A 16,602-nucleotide genomic window follows, 5' to 3' on the forward strand; every position below is an offset into this window, starting at 1 on the left:
AACTGGGTCATATAGTCATTTTGATTGCTTTTGAGTCTCTCAGGCAATCAGATCATCAATATCTAGTCCATAACAATAATCTTTTCGCTGCTTTGAGCATAGTTTGTCTTTGAGTTTCATTGAGAAGAATCATCAGCTGATTTTGATTTCTCCGGTGAGATCTTGCTAAATTCAATTTTCTCAGAAATAATTGTTAATTCTTCTGGAGTTTTGCATTGGTTTAGCATAGCCAAGATTCTTGATTTTTCATGAAGAAAATCGGCATATTTTTCTTGATCTTTTTTGGAAATCTTTGGAAGGCCAATATTTTTCTGTTCTTGAATCCACGAGCTGGCAACTTTAGGATAGCAATTCGTTTCATGAAATTTTAAACACCATTTGATTTTGAATCTCGAACAATTTTTTTGACATTGAATTTGGAGCTTGTATTTTGAATAATATGGAAATCTCAACAGAAAATCCATGAGACTTTGAGATTTAGTGCAAATTGAACTAAAAGATTTTCTTGAGGCTCAAATTCGTTTTTGCCTCATTTTGAAAGCGTTCGAACGAGTGAGATTGGTAAAATCATTTCGTCAAGACAAAAGTAATCAAACCATGTTTGAAACCATTTTTGAAAACTTGTAAAACCAGCCTTATTGAAAAGGGTAAACCAGGAACGGGTCACTTGTCTAAAATAAAAAATATAAAAATATTAAACTAGGCGTCCTTATAAACAAGATAATTGAAACATGATTCGAATGTATCATCTTTTGATAATCTCATTCACTTCTATTCCAATGGTTGCTGTCCCCATCTTCATACGACAAAATCCTTTGAATTGAAATTTTTGAAAAATTAATTTTTTCAGGATTTTGAGAATTTGGGGTATGAGTTATTATGGCAGATCTTGATTTAATTAGGATAGCTTCATAATAAGTCCGAGTCTTTTTGATGTTTCTGGGCATAAAATGAAATTGAGGGGGAAAATGTCTTGAAGACATTCATCAAGGGATGAATATACATGGGTCCATGAGGCTTCCATTTCAAAAAGGGATATTGAGTGGGGTTAGTAAAATAATGAAAAGATGTTTGAGGGTTGATATTGAGTAATTTTCCAGATCGAGTTAAAATGGCTTTTTTTTTTTTGGAATTGATGGTTTTGCTTTATCTAGAATGTTTTTGCTTTGAGAGATATTTTGGGAAGGATTTTTTGAAACAAGGGTAGTTTTCTGAGAAGTAGAGGAAGATCCATGAGAGTTTTAAATATAATCTCCTATTGAGAGTAAAGACAATGAAGTCTTTTTCTTATTTTTCTTTGAGGATGAGGAATCCGTTTTGAGTATTCTCACCAATATTTCACTCAGGAAGTATTTTGTTGCAGAAACACTCTTGTTAAGAAATCTACGAGATAGTTTGATTTACCTTGTATATATTGAATTTTGAAATCAAAAAATGATAAAATGGCTTGCTATCTTGTGAAAATTTGTTCTGAAACAAGGGTTTTTTTACATCTGTTTTTAAAACATCTTCTGAGGCTTTACAATCTTTTTTAAAATCAATTCTTTGAAACACTTAAAACAATAGATAAAATTTCTTTTTTGATGGTTGAGATTCTCTTTTAGGGCAAGTCCATATTCTACTGTGAAACCTAATCAACTGTTCTTAATTTGATGATTTTGGAATTTGCTTTAGTACCCCACCATAGCCAATGTGTGATTCATGTGTATCAACAACAATGGATGCAAGTGGGTCTATAATTGAAAGGCATGAGATGCTTTTGGTAGCTTCTTTACCTTTCCGTACAACTGGAGTATGCTTGTGACTCCATGATGCAGATGCTTTTGTAGTCTTTTGAAAAGAGGGGCACATATTAGCCTTTTATTTTTAACGAAGTCTAACATGTAATTAACAAACCTAAGAATCTTTATGGGCTTGATTTATCTAAGATTTTATTAGGAAATATGTCGGCAAAATCTAGATTTCTTTGAATAAGAGCAATGGTTCCTAAGTGGATATTGTGTCCTAGAAACCTGACGCTTGTTTGACATATAACAACTTTTTTAGCAGAAGCTAATAATGTTATAATCCACTCACTCATAGTCAAAGTCAAGAAAATTATTTAGTCAAAGTCCAAAATTCAATTGGTCAAAGTCAATGTCAAATAGGGATTTAAATGAAATAAATTATTCTATTGGGGTTTAATTTATTATGAAAAATAGATAAAGGTTTAAAATGGATAAAACTTAATTTTAGGAATCTACTTATATATTATTGGAAGTAAAGGACTAGATGTTATATTAAATTGAAGAATAAGGACTTCCTTTGCAAAAATAAGTTAGTGGAGTCCAAATGTCCAAATTTTAATCCCATTGCTGACTCTTCATTTGCATACATATGTATAGAAGAATTGGAGATGGCAGGAAGAAGATCCGAGAGAAAGGAAGAAAAAGAGAAAGAAAAGAAAAAAAAAAAAAGAGGAAGAAGAAAGAAGAAAAAATAGAATTTTTTTGCCAAGTTGTTAGATAATAAGTGGTCTACATTACTAGACTTGAATTCTTTAATTTTGAATGGTAAGTAAAAAGTTACTTATTATCAAGTTATGTTTGATTTTATAGTTGTTAGATTAAATTTAATTTTATTGAAGGGGTTAAGTGTAATAAACTATGAAATTGAGTAGGATGAAAGAAAAACTAGTTTTAGTTATTAAAGAGACTATAGAAATCGCACAAACGTGAAATAATTAAGTTTGGGTATCGCCTATTTAATTATTGAAATTATTTAAATAATTAATTGTTTATTTAAAAATTATATCGTATTTCAGGCGACGATACTGACATTATAACAGCTTACCAACCCAAATTGATTTTGCGAACGTAGTTTTGTGAGTGGAAAAATATAAATATTTTAAAGTATTTATAAATTAAGTATATTGTTAAAGTATATGCAATTATGTGTTCGAATTACATGGTCATTATGAAAATATCTTTTATTATGATACATGTGAGATTTCAACGATTGTATACGTTACATTGTGAATTGGAATATGAGATATGATTTTGAGATCGACCAGAAAAGTACCCATGATTATATATTTCTTCTAGTTCACAAAGGGCCCTTGGTCGTGTTCTATCCTACACGGAGGGTCTTGACCTGTCATTGATCTTGATTGTGTACATATAGTTCACGGAGGGGCATTGACTGTATTCTAGAATTGATTATGAGAGGTCCTTGAGACCGACTTTTGTTCACGGAGGGGGCCAAAGGCTCATGGCGAAAGTTCTTAGCCCAAGAGGTGGATTACATATTTCAGTTAGAGGGTACATTTTTGGTGAATTTTTCAGTACGTTTGATGTGATGAGATTATAGCATGGTTATCAGTTGATGTTTATATTATGATTTTGAGATGATATTTTATGACCTTATGTGAATATTTCACTTTTTGTTATAATTACATGATGTTATCTTGTGAATTATTAAATGATATGAACTCGATTTTCGATAGAAATGTAAAATTGAAAAAGTATAATTATTTTCGAACTATTCACTCACTGAGTTGTCAACTCATTTATTTTCCCACGATTTTTCCTACAGGTAGCAATTGATTCTTTTTAACTGGAAGAGCCTAATGATTTTGGAATGAGAGCCATACGACATGTTGAATATTATAACTCATATTGATGAAGCACGAAGTAAATATTTTGGGCCCATCTCATTATATTTTGCATTTCATTTGATTTTGGTGCATATTTTGAAATAACTCATAATCAGCATTGGTGATAGATTTGACATCTAGTCAGCATTTATCATCGACGCACGTCGCGTTTCAGGTCCATTATGGTGATTCAGGACGGGTCGTGTCAAAGTGGTATCAGAGCATGGTTTCGAAAAATTTTATGGTTCATGCATATTCAGTGGATATGATCACATGTCGTGGTGGCAGAAATCACAAGCTCTCTAGCTCAAATGCATAGAACCAAAAATGATAGAAAGATATTTTTAACAGATCCAGAAAAGACTAGTATATAAGTATGGTAGTTGCAATGATCCGATAGTTGGAAATGTAACTAGTTGTTAGGTTGGGACTATGTGTGTATGCAACCCATTAAGATCTGAACAGATTGTGATGATTTTGCGGGGGCATTCGAAGTTACAAATGTTACGACCACTTAATTATCAACTTATATGTAGAACTACATGATTTTTTATGTATACACGGGAAAATTTTTAGTTATAGCTTGCACGATAAATATAGGAAAATGATATGATGTGTGATTGGTGACAATCAGTGAGGAATGTTAATTATTTTTGAAGCCAAATGGTCATTATTGTTATAAAAATTTTGTGGTGATTTGTAGCCACTTTTATGGGATGATAATAGAAATTATGATGGTGTATATTTATGCTATATGATAAGAAATTGTGGGAGACAAAATGATGATTTGTTGATTGACAGATCACAATGTGTTATTGTGTACTTTAGGCATCGAGGAAATTAATGGTAATTCCAATTATTTTGATTATTTATGAGTGGTTTGATTACAAGGAATGTGAGAATAATAGGGATGAACTTCATAATGATTACCTATTATTGGGTGATTTGTTGCTTTAAAAATAGAATTAAATGGATATGTACATTTAGGTATGTTTATGTGAATCGAGAAATAAAAAGGAGTAGAGAATGATAAAGTTGGAATTTATTGAGATTGGAAAATTAACATGTCCAATTTTGGTGGTACATTGATGTGTGAAAGGTTATTATTTTATGATTTTAAGGAAAATTGATATAATTAAATGTTTTAGGTCATACAATATGACGATAAATGCCAATGTTACATAATCATAACATGATATGGTGAATAACATGGAAATGAATATAATGGTTGCCCTATAGCAAATAATGCGATGATAGATTTGGGTTATTAAGTTAATTAATTCTGTTAAGGCCATTTGTTGGATTATCGTGTCATATTCCATACAATTTGAAAGCGTTGAGTTAAATTTTGAAGTTAAGATGAATTTAATGAATTTTTAGTGATGTAATTTTTAGGTGATTTTCAATTGTATTTTTGGATTTCACGTATAAAGTGTTTCATTTTTATTTAGATCTATTTGCTATGGTATATATGGATGATAATTCGAATAGTTTGAAGTTTAGGATGATCATTGAATGTAAATTTTATTCAATTGTGAGACAGTATCTTTGGGTTATAATCTTAGTTAAAGGTCTTTATGTGATATACAAAAAGGATTATGCATTGACGATAGATCAACGATCTATTTATGAAATGTTATTATTGTCCTTTCATAGAAAGAAAGAACAAAATTTGTATGTCTATAGAAATGTTAAAACTTTTCTATCGAAAAAAAATATTTGCTCTTATATCTAAAGATGATAAGTGATTGATTCACGATAATGATTTATGTTATGGTTTAGAAAATGTTCTCTAAGTAGAATGATAAAATATGTTATGTTGTAGATTGATAAAGAGCTATGATTAAATCATGATATATGGTTGGTTATAGATCTTTCTTTTGAGGCAATGTATATCTTATCCATTGAAGATTTATCGAGTGAGTTGTAATTGATAATGAGCCACGAAGCAACTCATTCAATTCCAGCAGAATTGTTGACATAAAATGCAAATCAACTTCAAGGTGATTTGCTTGCACAAATTAGACATCTATCAAGCAAATCCTTGATCTCCTTGATATAGTGATCAAGAGCTCTTTATTCATTTGAATAAGAGGGGATTTTTTAGGAATATTTGACTCATGAAAATCAGAATTATATGGAAGAGAAATAATATATTTCTTTCTATTTCAAAAAGCAATGGTAACAATAGAACATATATGGTTTTCAATTTGTTCTTGAAAAATTGAAAATTTTCCTTCATTTGAAAAATATTGCAATTTTTCTTTAATTTTTTGAAATTTGATTTCTACTTTAAGAAATCTAATATGATTTTTCTTGAGATTAATATTATTGACAATTTTTGGAATTGACGCATTTTTTTTTGAATTAGCATTTTTGCAAGAAGTAGGATTTGTAAAATTAAAATGCATTTGTTGACCAAGAATTGTAGGAACCAATCCTTTTGCATCTACTTTAAAAGGATAAATTTGAACAGTAAAAGGTATTCCAATAATTACTTCTTGGTCTAAATCTTTAAAAAGATAGAATATATTATTGAAACAAATATTTGAAGTACAAACATGAGTTGTTGAAAGTTTATATTGAATATTGAGTTTCTTACCAACAGCACCGTACAGATACTTAGTAATTTTTTAAAAATATTTTGTAGGAATTAACCCTTCTAGGATACAATTTTGATTAGCTCATGAGTCAATGATGACCCTAGATGTGAGTTTGAATTCTTTATTGACCAAAAGATTATGTACAGTACCATTTTTGAAGTTGAATACGGTTTATAACATTTAACTTTTCTTTTTCAGATTGAAAATTTGAATGATAAGCATGAGAAGTTTCATCGTCAGAAGAGGATTTTGAAGATGTTTTTTGTTTAGAATTATATTCTTGCTCCAAGTCTTTTATTTTTAGGCATACAACTTCCATTCCAACATTTTTCATCTGTTGTTGAAGATTATAAATTTGAGATTTCATCTCGTTAACCTTTGATCATAAATCGATTTAATATAGTTTGCATACTAAATGGTTCAACTGGAGATTTTGATGGTAGAAGAGAAGTGAATTTGTTCTTTTGTTGAGGATTCTCAATTTTCTCAACTGTTTCTTAAATAAGTTATTCTTATTTATTAAGAATATTTATGGTTTTACAACCATAGACCTTTTCACTTTTATTTGAAGAAGAGAATGATTTTGAACTGGTTTCAACATCATAATCTTCTTGATGTTGATAAGCTTGTTCAATTTCGTAATCAGATTCTTCATCTGAACTCGAATTGATAAGATTAGGAAGTTCTAGTTTAACATCTTCATTGATTTGAAGATTGTTAATCTTTCCCTTTAGAGGACATTTATTATAATAGTGTGTAGATTGTTTGCATTTCTAATGAGTAACATTTGAAGTTTTTGAAAACATTGTTGAGGATAAGGTTGTTGAAAATTTTTTCCTTTTCAAAAAGTTCTTCTCTTTAAGTGAGAAGGAAATTTCCTTTTATTTGTTTTCAATGAAGAAGGAATTATTTTCTCAAAACCATATTGCTCACGAAATGATTCGAGTTCTATGCATATCTTTCAGATTTTTATTTGGCTTTGAGTTTAGGGTCATTACAAAGAGCTAGACCTTCTTCGTTGACAAAATTGATAAGTTCTCATAAGTAAAAGTTGAATATGGAATGGTATCACAATTTTGACTTTTGATGGATTTTTTTAATCTTTTCACAAAGGGCTTAGGAAGTCCATATAAACTTTTTCTTTCCAATAAGTTTGATTGCAATCTCCACGAAGAAAAAATGCGGGTTAAAAACATATCTTTATACCAATGAAAATCATGAAGTTTTTGGACCATTGAGATTCATGAGAATATCGGATTGCCTATCAAGTATATCAATAGAAGTTCCAATAAAATGTTTGATGATAATATAGACAAGGGTGGCAAAGCTATCTTTTTGTCCTTTATCATTGACAGCTTCTAAAATCTCATCTCTCACTTTGTAGTAGGTAATTAAACCACCATTATTCGAGTTGACCCGCAAATCCAATAATTAAATTATTAGTTGCGGATTTAGGAGAAGCCCATTTAGCAACATATGCATTATAGCACATGGCCATAATTTCCATTTACTGAACAATTTGATATTTAGTTAATCCATCAACATTCAACTCAACAATGGCGTTACATTCATATGTATGTTGGAATTAGCTTTTTTCTTCAAAAAGTAAATCTGGAGGAGTATTTTGAGGATAATAAGGAGGAAATTTTTAATATTGATTTTTTGAACTTCTCAACTTATTGATCTGGGGAATTTCATTATCAATAAATTGGGATTCATGCTCATCAATACTATTGATAATATTTGAACTGGAAAATAATTTGGATAATTGAGTAGCAAGTTCTTTTAAGACATTAGTTTCCATATTTAGATTGCCTAATTGAGGAACCGTTCGGTAAAATCTAAACTTCTTTGACTAGAGAATTGATAGGTTTTCTCTTTTCAAGAGATTTGGAAGAAGAGGAGGCTTTAGAATCTAAATTAATTTCAATTCTATTAAGTTGAAAACACATAGATTATAGAACAATATTAGTATAATTGTTTTTGGTTTTGAATATTTTTAATATCTTTGGCAATGACTTAAGATTCAACTGATCGCTTAGAAGATATTTTCTTGGGAGGAGAAGCAAAAAATTCCGTGTTTCCTTGCATAAGAGATTGAATGGTTTGAAAAGCATCACTAGAAGGTGTCTTCCAAATCTTTTTTTGAAATATCTGTATTTTGAACATTTTTTTAGTGGTTTTTTTTTCTTTTTCTTTTTTTTTTGGTAATAAACTTTGAAAAATGTCCACTCACACAAACTCAAATCTTCTGGGAATGCACAAAGTTCTTCTTGATTGGATTCAATTTCTTATTTTGAAGTGCTTTTTCGTAGTAATTCTCTACATTTTTTGAAAAGTATGATCTCTAAATCTATCTTCAGATATAGAAGAATATGATCTTTGAAGACTGTTAGATGACAATCTTTTAAAGATTATCTTAACATGTTGGTTAGGAGAAGAAATAATTTGATTTGGAGTTGTTCGAATGCGAGAAGGAATTGGAATTTGAGCATTCTCAAAATTCCATTCTAATCCTCAAGAGTGAAGATTCCAAGGTATTCATGTAGGATTCAGTGTTTGAATGAAGAGAACTGACTTCTACAAGAAGACTATCTTCTTTAGAGGATGAGCAAAGAGCTCGGATGTTTAATTGAGTACTCATTGACTTGTAATATATTTGATATGTTATAGCAAAAGCTTTTGAATGTTCATCACATTCAAAGTTTTTGATCTATACGCAATTTGATCCTCTAACTTTCATCCTTTTACACTAAGGGCCAAATTTCATAACTAACAACTATAGAAGATTTTGGGAGTATTAAAATATACCCATCTTAAAATAAATTTTTGTCCTCGAAGATTACTTTAGATGCCATCAACAAATAGTTCTTTGATTTCATCAACGAACAATTGTAAAAATATTTGTAAAATGGAAGTTTCTATTTTATTATTATTATTATTATTATTATTATTATTATTATTATTATTATTATTATATTTTTTTGTGAAATAGAAGTTTCATAATTTAGTTGTTTCTCAAAATAGATACTTTCCGAAATGGAAATTTCACGAAATTATGATTTCTAATTAGAAGTTTCATACTGTAAGAATTCTTGAAATGGATGTTTCTAAAATAGAATTTTCTTTACAGTTTTTGAAGATGGGAATTTTCTTAAATTTGGAATGAGTTTGTATTATTATTATTATTATTGGTTTTATTGATCTGAATAATGCTGAACTCATTGACTTCTAGGTGAGGTGAGGGTCACAAGTGGACCACTTGAATTTCATGTTCTCTTTAGATAGTTTAGGTCCTTTTGACAAAGTTTCTAGTTTTATAAATACATAGACAAAGAAAACTCGAACAATAAGATGGAATGGATATATATATATATATATATAATATGTCACAATAATTAATTGGTGAATCATTAAATTTATGGGACATATCATTAACTTATTCACTAATCAACTGGGTCATCGGTACTTAACATAAGCTAAGCACTGGTACCCATTAAATCATTTCTCTCTCTAATTGGACTCCATTATCTAATCTAGAAATTTTCTAAGGCCGAGTATTATAGTAGGTTGATATGTTTCATAACGTAGTCACTAGTTTAGAATCATATAATTTTGTAAAATTATCATTCTTAGACCTTACAATATAAATAATGAGATTTTTGTAATTAACATATATTCATATAATCACAAGTTATATCCATATTTTGTTATGTCACTATTGTCAGGAAAATTTATGATTGCTATTTCACATAATAAGGTAATTAACTTGAAGATAACACAATATAAAGTGAGAATTATGCGTAGCTAATCATATTACATATTTAGTATATTTCTATTGTCTCATGCATATTCATACTTATTCACATAACAATAAATAATTAGAAAAATGCCTCCTACACAGACCTTGTTGCACAGGGCCTGTACACGGCATCTTACATGGGGGCCATGTGTGTGTACCTGTACAGGCTCTGTGCAACAAAGCTGTCCAGGTAGCACTCTTCAATTAATTATGATTTGACATATTTTTCCACCTAATTCTAGGAAATGAAAACTTGGAACTTGGCATCGTGGAGTGGCAGTCTAAGAATTTCTTTTTTCCTTTTTAAATATTTTGACATAATTATAAATTTTAACATGTACAAAAACTCATAAAAATCTATTCTTTTAAGTGTCTACAGAAATGTAGACCCACCCTGATGCCATTTGTAATGACCCAACACTTAACTTTTGAGTAGTTAAATACATATTATAAACATAGAACTTTCATAAAAATAATTATTCCCAAAGTTTAAAATGAAACACTTTCTTAATCATAAAATTTATTGTTAAAAAATTCCTAAATTATCTTTTCTTTATTATACCACAAGTGACCGGTTTGAAACTCCAATACCTCGAACTCAATTGCCTAAAATGGGAAAAAATTATAAATAATAAGATAAAATTCCAATAAGTGAGCTATATAAATTGTAAGTGATATTTAAAATAGAAGAGCTCATAAATAAGGTTTTAACTATGTCTAATTCAAAATCCAGGTTACAAGTTTCTTTAGTGCAAAAATCAGGTTTTAGTTAATTAATTAGAAGTATTTATTAAATAATGATAATAAAGCCATAGTTATACTATTCATGGCCACATATTCATAATTATAGGTCACAGATTTTATTTATTGATCACATATCATCAAATTAATTGGTCACAGATTTTTTCGAGGTCACAAATCACAATTTTGATAAGTTACAGATTATGTCGATGTCACAGATAAAAAAAACTATGGGTCACAAATGGTCACAATCCAAAATATTACAGTCACAGGTGATATATTTTCAAATTTAATAGTCACATATTAATTTTTTTAGTCACAGATGATCAAATCTTAAAGTCACAGGTCAAATAGTCGGTCACCTCCAACTCCATTGCCACCACCGTCACTTGCAACCACCCTCACCCTGTCGCCACCGCCATCGCCAACACCAACACCAACAAAATCAACGCAATCAAATCCATCGCCACCACCAAACACACAAATAAAACCACCATCGCTGCTGCCAGATCCACCACCAACACCGTCGCTGCAAAAAATACGGACATCACCACACTGCACCACACCACAACACCCATGTAGCACCAACAAAACTGGCTTCCACAAACATAGAACTCACATCACACGCCACCAACACAAACTGGCTTCCACTCACATCGCACCAACAAACCGACTTCTACACACTTCTGCGCATCGAGATACTGTTGCATCGCCGCCGACTAGTTGGTCACACAGCGTAGCCACGATGACGCCACTGTGAGCCCTGACTCCGCGACGCTCAGATCGACGGGGTGACAACTTCGATCGGCCAGATTGCTCGCAACGCCGGCTGCGAGGGTGCCGCACCGCAACAACTATACTGCGGCTCGAGTCTCACGTCTCCGGCGGCAGTGCTCCTCAACGATGATGGAGGTTTGAGTGAGGGAGAGGTAGAGAGAGAGAGAGAGAGAGAGAGAGGGAGATGGTGGAGAGAGAGGCAGAGGGAGGCGAGATATGAAAAATTTGAGGATATGAAAAAATGATTAGGGTTTGTTTGGATTAGATAGTGTGGGTATAAATAATACCTGATTTTTTTATTCAAAAACCTTTGCACCTAATTCTTGCACTCACATCTTTAAATACCGGGAATCCTGTAATTTTCCCTATTTAAAATTTAGGGATTTATAACGTAAATAAGGAAACATGGGGATTAGAAACAAAACTTAGGTGGTCATAATCCCCATACATAATCATTGCTAAAATTCTTGTGCATAGCATTATTCAACTCTGGTCCATTGAACTTAAACATATAAGACTCATATCATATTCATTAATTGAATTTTGCACTTTAAAGTATGAAAAATGATTTAACAAACAACATATGACTTCACCTACATTGATAATTTGAACAGAATCGTAGTAACTACGTAGAGAAGAATTTTACTTCTTCAACAAATTGACAATTTGTGTGTTTGTTGGTGTGATTTAGCTATGGTATTTATAGCTGCACTTAGGAGTACCAAAAAGACTGTCATAATTGTCCCTATAATCCTGCACTAAATAAGACAATGATTATATTAATCATATAATTTAAATTAGTCAACCAGTCAATCATAATATGACATATATAGAAACACATAATTATAGTAATTATATAATTTAAAATTAATAAATTATAATTATACATTCATAGATGGATGTAGTTATGGTAATGCTATATGTGAAATTAATCAACCATAATTATACATAATACATACGGATAATTATAGTGATACCATTTTGAAATCAACCAACCATAATTATACATTTATAAACGTATGTAATTGTAGTAATACTAATGTATAATGATACATACATAGATGATTACTCATATATGGTAGTTTACTTATTTAGGAGGGTATCTTCCTAACTTATCTTTTGTATATATGGAAATTTACTTAATTTTCAGAATAAATCATAATCATATATAATTGTATACATGTAGACGCACATAATTTTATTAATTACATAATTTAAATAATTCTATCATAATTATATATGGACAGGTAATTATATAATCACAAAATTTAAATCAATTAGTGATAATTTTATATAATTATCCATACATATATATTCGTGCGCGCACGTGCGCACACACACACATATATATATTCGCACATATATGGTGGTTTAGTAAGTAATCTTCCTAATTTATTATTCACGTACAAGGAAATTTACTTAATTCCATCAAATGTATTGACTATTCTATTAACCAAAGTATAAACTATGCTCGGCTAATTAATACGCTAAGCTAAATGCTAATTCTTTTTTTTTTTGGATCAAAACATATTGATTATAGTGCCCCAAAATCCTTAGTTTGAATGAAACTTTGAAGCATCAAGAAGAAGATGATAAAACTACCATGTTGAATTTTTCTTCCTTTAAGAGAATCAAGAAGAAGAAGAAAATGCCATAGCCGTGCAAGTGAATACCATTTTGGTTATTATCATTTCTTATTATCGCAGTATATTTCATCCAGTATTTTTTGTTGGGAGGCTCAATAGCTGCAAATCATTAATCATATTAGCGTCTCAGCTCGCTGTTCACTATTACTTGATTTAGTAACATTATCATTAGTTTTGTTTTTGACACTCTTTATTTTTATAAAAAATATTACATTTATGCTTCGATAAGTGCAGAAAATTAAAACAACAAAATTAGTTTAAATGTTTAAAGATCAAATATTTATTTTACTCCTTTGGATATAATATTCCAGATCATTTTAATAAGAAAAATCTTGAAGAAAATATTATATATATAAAAGAATGTATATAATGAAAATCGAATATTTAGCCTCTGTTTGGTTCCCATTATTTCTTCTTTAAAATGAAAAATATGACCGTTATCCATTATATTAAGCCACCAAATTTAAATTTTCATCTCTTGTGTGAAGTCTGTAACAACTATCTTTTTCATTCTCATTATTCCAAAAATGAGAAATAAACGGGAGCTTAGTGTTCTTAATGAGGGAGTTTTCAGTAATGTTTACAATTAAAAGGTGCGTCGTCATATTTTTCAAGTAAATCAGAGACTTCTATGTAATTTATTAACATCTTATGGGGTAGTGTGTTAGGAGTCTTTGGACAAGAACATTCTAGTACTCAAACTCAGTATTCATTCATGCTTGTTCTCAAATAAATTGTAGGTCTCAATTATTTAACATAAATGCCAATTGAACAGAAATAAAAACACTACCCAAAAGTGAGAATAAATTCAATTTGGTCAAATGCTCATATTTTGTATGAAGGATTGTCATAAATGTACCCATGGACACCATAGAAGCCATCTGGACACCTTTATATATACAAAACAACACGTAGGTTTCCCACAATACAACCCCCTCATCTCTCTCTCTCTCTCCAAAATACATAGAATTCTCATCAGTTGAATCCAGAGCACACATATATGCTCCTTTTATCGAATTGCTGACAGGTGAAATGCTGTTTAGATCTGATTTGTGCTTTTTATTTTTTTTTGGCGGTTGGGGTGGGGGGATTCTAGTTACTTCTTGATTGAGTTTTGAATTTGACTTATTTTTAACAATTTTTGTGTGTTCCAGTTTTGTAAGTATAGATGAGAACACGCTGACATTTAGCTATGTGTTTGATTGAGTTTAAATGTTGATTTTTTACGAGCTTTGAATTTGATGGATTTTAAACATAAAATTTCTTGCACGGATATGATTGCATTCTTACAGACTTCAATTTGATTTAGTTGTTTGTTGATATAAATTTTAAATAAATTTGACTGAAAAATTGGGTTTGGGTTTCACTTAAATTGATTTGCATAGATCCGTTGAAAATAAAGAATGGTTTTTGAAGTGGTGATGTTTTGAGATTGTTAATCTTTTTTCTTTTTAATAAAATTTTCATTTTCGAGCAAATTCTTTTTTGGAAATTGAGAATTACTGCTTATTGAAATAAAATGTAATAAATATATTTTGGGTTGAATTCCTAAAGTTTCTCGATAGACACACTCATAACCCTTCGAGGGGAAACAATGAAAAAATAGTTTTGCTTCCAAAATGATAAATTTATGTGATTTGTTTGTGTTGCTTAAATGTGCAATGAACCCTAATCAAGGTCCATTAATTTTTCTTGAAAGAGTTCCATTTTATTTAATTTTTCCCATGTCAAACACATTTCTTTATCTTAATATTCCATCATCAAGGACAATCATGCACTTTATATGGTTTTGCGTTTATGATTTTGAGGGACAGGGTGGTGATAGGGGCTACAATGTACCTGCCTAGGATTTTCAAATAATCAAAATTGAAGTAAAAAAAAAAAAAAATAATAATAATAAAAAATAATACATCGTTAAGGAAATCCTCTCTCCTAAGTTGGGGGATAGGAGTGGGAATGAAAGGCATTATTTGCATCTAGTTTGTTCGCATTTCGGGATAAATGTGTATGTATAACTGAAAATAAGTTGGTTATTAGTTCTACTTTTGATGAAGAACTGAAGAAAATGTTGTTTTTCTTGTGAGGATCTCCTACAGAAAAAAGGAATTGGAATGAAGATAACTCAACAATTTGTTTCGATAAAACTCATCGAGTGCTTCATTTGCAGAGTGCAATGGAAAATGGAACTGCACATAATCAGAATGTTGGAGGAGTTCCATTTGTTGGTATGGGTGGTATAGGAAATTTAACGACCTTTTATTATTTGAAAGGTATGGATCATATGTATTTAAATATTTTCAACATACAAACTATAGAATTTTTTTTTTCAAAATTTAGAGAACTATTTGTTTTCTTTGGCATCATAGTTAAAGGTGTAAGAGTTGCCGTTTGTCATCACATCAGAAGAATATCATGAAGGTTCCGTAGAATAAGGAACTGGATGAGCAACATTCAAACACCAATATACTTAGGAGGCATAGCACTAGAAAATGGCTGCAACAATATTTTGGCAGTATCTCCACCGGAGTTTGGACACATGTAGGCATATGAACCAACACCTATGCGTTTATCTTTCAGATGACAAAATTCTATTGAAGATTTGGAAGGATAGCCTTTCCCACCAATAAAGGGAGTTTTGGTCTTTGGCATCTAACTACGAAGCATATCGAGTTCTGTAGGTTAGTGCAAGCATACATGCTTTTCCAGGATCATGATAGAACTGCGGCGGAATCAGCAATAGGATTCCCAAAGCAAGACATTTTCTAGCTACTAAATTTGAAGATAATGCGACTTTTATATACACTTTTTTTCTATAGAAAATGCACAGAAATTTTTTTTATGTCAAGTTTGAGTTGGGGAATACCTCAATCGCCAAGAGAGAAGTTATGTATGCCTGTGTGTAAACTCCAAATTTTTTTGTATATATGTTTCTGTGACTCAATAATTCTTTTGATAGAAACAGGATTAACCTTTTTATATTTCTAAACTACGAGTTTAGTTGTATCATGATATAATTTTATGTTCAAATTCATTTAATGTACTATTGACAAAAGAATTTAACTGGAAATAATATGGCAGTCTAATAAAAATGAGATACTACTACCTAGTTTCTGAGTATATTGTTGCCATAAAGATAACTAGACATATTGCTTTTGTTCAACAAGATATATTACAAAATTCTTTTCTTTTCTCATTCGAAGATGCCACCACGCCAGTAGTGTAACGTTTGGAGCCCGAGCCTATTCCTAAGCCTTTGACTCGTATATATTGTCAGCTTTGAGAACATGTGCATATCAAGTTTGGAGCACCCATAGTTTTAGTTCACCCCAGTTAGAGACACTATTTCTCAGGTAATAACTTCTATTCGTAATGCATCTTACACGTCATTTCTTAGGATGC

General features: G+C 30.6%; 1 long non-coding RNA gene across 2 annotated transcripts; it reads left to right on the forward strand.

Annotated features, from left to right (window-relative positions):
* The first annotated feature begins 14,143 nt into the window (after nt 1-14,143).
* On the forward strand, nt 14,144-16,144 carry LOC111392578. 2 transcript variants are annotated; one of them, XR_002702283.1, is made up of 3 exons: nt 14,144-14,230; nt 15,300-15,473; nt 15,570-16,144. It is a non-coding gene; the product is annotated as an uncharacterized LOC111392578 (long non-coding RNA). The 2 variants fall into 2 exon arrangements; XR_002702282.1 differs by lacking the exon at nt 14,144-14,230 and having other exon boundaries at nt 15,097-15,473.
* Nucleotides 16,145-16,602: the final 458 nt, after the last annotated feature.

This window comes from Olea europaea, unplaced genomic scaffold (assembly GCF_002742605.1).
Source record: "Olea europaea var. sylvestris unplaced genomic scaffold, O_europaea_v1 scaffold941, whole genome shotgun sequence".
NCBI lineage: Eukaryota > Viridiplantae > Streptophyta > Magnoliopsida > Lamiales > Oleaceae > Olea > Olea europaea.